Below are 3,389 nucleotides of genomic sequence, written 5' to 3'. Positions count from 1 at the left end.
TATGTAGAATTATTAAATGGCTTCTTCACTTTCACTAAGAGGCATCTTAGATGCCAACAAGTTGACCGGACCAAACTATGTGGACTGGTTGAGGAATTTAAAGATAGTACTCACTCAGGAGAAAATTTTCTATATACTTGAAACCCCTGATCTTGGAGATCTAGGGGATGATGCTACAGAAGAGGAGGTTGCCACACATAAGATGTGGAAAAAATGACAGTTTGACTGTCAAATGTATCATACTTGCCTCTATGAGCAATGAATTACAGAGGCAACATGAAGGCATGGACACTCAATCCATACTTCTCAATCTAAAAGAGTTGTATGGAGAACAAAGCAGGACTGCTAGGACTGCTAGGTATGAGATATCTAAGCAGTTGTTCCGTGCTAGAATGAATGAAGGAACTCCAGTGCAAAACCATGTTCTTATGGTTATAGACTTAATCACTAGATTAAGTCAATTAGGTTTTGCTATGGATAGTGAGCTCAGTCAGGATTTGATCCTGCAATCACTGCCTGATTCATTCTCTCAGTTTGTTGTGAACTTTCACATGAACAAGCTGAACACCTCCCTGCCCGAGCTGTTAAATATGCTCAAAACAGCTGAAGGCCATATTAAGAAGGATAAAGGTCCACTCCTTCTTATAGATGGCACTTCTAAAAGGAAATCGGGAAATAAGGGTTCTAAGAAACGATTGAACCCCAAGAGTAGCATCAAAAAGAAAAAAGGAAAGAAAAACTCCGAATCAAGTACCTGTTTTCATTGCGGCAAAGCTGGCCACTGGAAAAGAAATTGCAAGAGTTTTCTTGCAAGTATGAAGACCGATGCAAGAGTTGCATCAAAAGGTATGTTTATGTTACATGCCAACTTGTCATTAAGTTCTTCAAATTCAAATTCATGGGTATTGGATACCGGCTGTGGTTTTCACATTTGCAAATCTTTGCATGGACTACAGAAAATTAAAATTTTGAAGAAAGGTGACTTCGAGCTGTATGGCGCTGGAGGAGAGTCCATCCAGGCTGAAGCTGTTGGAACCTACAACTTGGAGTTACCTTCGGGAGAGCTCCTACAATTAGAAGATTGTTATTATATGCCCAAAATTATTAGAAACGTAATTTCCATTCCTTTGTTGTTAAAGAAAGGATTTGAAATTAATGGAAAGGGCAATGGTTGCTCTATTTATTTTTCTAATAAGCATCTTTGCAATGGCATTATGGAAAATGGTCTTCTTGTTTTATTACTTAATGACAATGTCTTTCATATTAATAAAAGCAATAAAAGAAAGAGAGAGGAAGTAAATAACACCCTTCTTTGGCATTGCCGACTTGGTCACATAAGTGAATCAAGAATCAACAAGTTATACAAAGAAGAGTTCTTTGATCCTTATGATTATGAATCATTAGGAACTTGTGAATCTTGTCTTATGGGTAAAATGACTAAGTCTCCATTCACTGGACATGGAGAAAGGGCAAGTGAGTTATTAGGACTTATACACATAGATGTATGTGGTCCTATGACAACTCCAGCTAGAGGTGGATACTCTTACTTCATCACATTCACTGATGATTTATCAAGGTTCGGATATGTGTATCTTATGAAACATAAATCCGAAGCTTTTGATAAGTTTAAAGAGTATCAAAGTATGGTTGAAAAACAAACCGGAAAGTGTATTAAAATCCTTCGATCTGATCGAGGAGGTGAATACCTTTCTAGTGAGTTTTTAAATCATCTTAAAGAAAAGGGCATTCTCTCTGAATGGACACCTCCGTATACGCCACAATTAAATGGTGTAGCTGAACGGAGGAATCGTACTTTATTAGATATGGTACGGTCCATGATGTGCTTTACTGATCTTCCTATTTCCTTCTGGGGTTTTGCCCTAGAGACTGCTGCACTAATATTAAACAGGGTACCTTCTAAGTCTGTACCTAGCACTCCATATGAGATATGGAGAGGAAAGAAGCCTAATCTTAAGTATCTTAAGATATGGGGTTGTCAAGCTTATGTCAAAAGAAATTTTGGACACAAGCTAAGTGCTAGATCAAATAAATGTATTTTTGTAGGTTATCCTAAAGATAGTATAGGATACATCTTCTATCATCCTACCGATCAAAAAGTTTTTGTAGGTAGGCATGCCATTTTCTTAGAAAAAGAGTTTATCTTAGAAAAGGGCAAGGATAGAAAAATTGAACTTGAAGAAGTTCAAAACCTACAAATAGAAACACAAGAAATTCTTCAACCAGATGTACCCATTGATGAGGTACAACCACAACACACATCTCCTCTCCGAAGGTCAGATAGAGTGCGAAGAGCACCTGAGAGGTATGGGTTCATCATTGAGAATGATGAAGCCCACATTGTTCAGAATAATGATCCTCTGACCTATTCGGAAGCTGTCATGAGTAATGACTCTAACAAATGGCTAGAAGCCATGAAATCCGAAATAGATTCTATGTATACCAACCAAGTATGGACTTTGGTTGATGCACCAGAGGGTGTAAACCCTATAGGTTGCAAATGGGTCTATAAGAAAAAGATTGGAGCAGATGGCCAAGTAGAAACCTACAAGGCTAGATTGGTGGCAAAAGGTTTCGGGCAAAAGCAAGGAATTGACTATGATGAAACTTTTTCGCCAGTAGCTATGCTCAAATCTATTCGGATTTTGCTTGCAATAGCTGCATACTATGATTATGAAATCTGGCAGATGGATGTCAAAACCGCCTTCCTTAATGGTTATCTTGAGGAAGAGGTTTACATGACACAGCCAGAAGGATTTGTCTCAAGTAAGAGAGCAAATCAAGTATGCAAGCTTAAGAGATCCATTTATGGATTAAAGCAAGCATCGAGGAGTTGGAACATCCGTTTTGATACAACAGTCAAAGAGTTTGGTTTTATCAAAAATGTGGATGAACCATGTGTGTACAAGAAGACTAGTGGGAGTGCCATTGTCTTCTTAATATTGTATGTAGATGACATACTGATCATTGGAAATGATATTCCAATGTTACAATCGGTCAAGACTTGGCTGTCAAAAAGCTTTTCCATGAAAGACTTGGGAGAAGCATCCTACATACTTGGTATAAAGATCTATAGAGATAGATCTAAAAGGATGCTAGGCTTGTCCCAGTCTAGGTACATAGATAATGTGCTGAAAAGATTCAGCATGGAAGAAAGTAAAAGAGGTTATTTGCCTATGAGTCATGGCATACGTCTCTCTAAGAAGATGTCTCCTAAGACATCTGAAGAGAGGAATAGAATGAATTCTATTCCCTATGCTTCGGCAATAGGATCGATTATGTATGCTATGCTATGTACTAGGCCTGATGTTGCTTATGCCTTAGGTATAACAAGTAGATTTCAGGCTGATCCAGGAGAGGATCATTGGATA

This window comes from Phoenix dactylifera, unplaced genomic scaffold, assembly GCF_009389715.1.
Source record: "Phoenix dactylifera cultivar Barhee BC4 unplaced genomic scaffold, palm_55x_up_171113_PBpolish2nd_filt_p 000966F, whole genome shotgun sequence".
Lineage (NCBI taxonomy): Eukaryota > Viridiplantae > Streptophyta > Magnoliopsida > Arecales > Arecaceae > Phoenix > Phoenix dactylifera.
The sequence above is the reverse complement of the archived record's forward strand: the minus strand, read 5'-3'. Positions refer to the sequence as shown.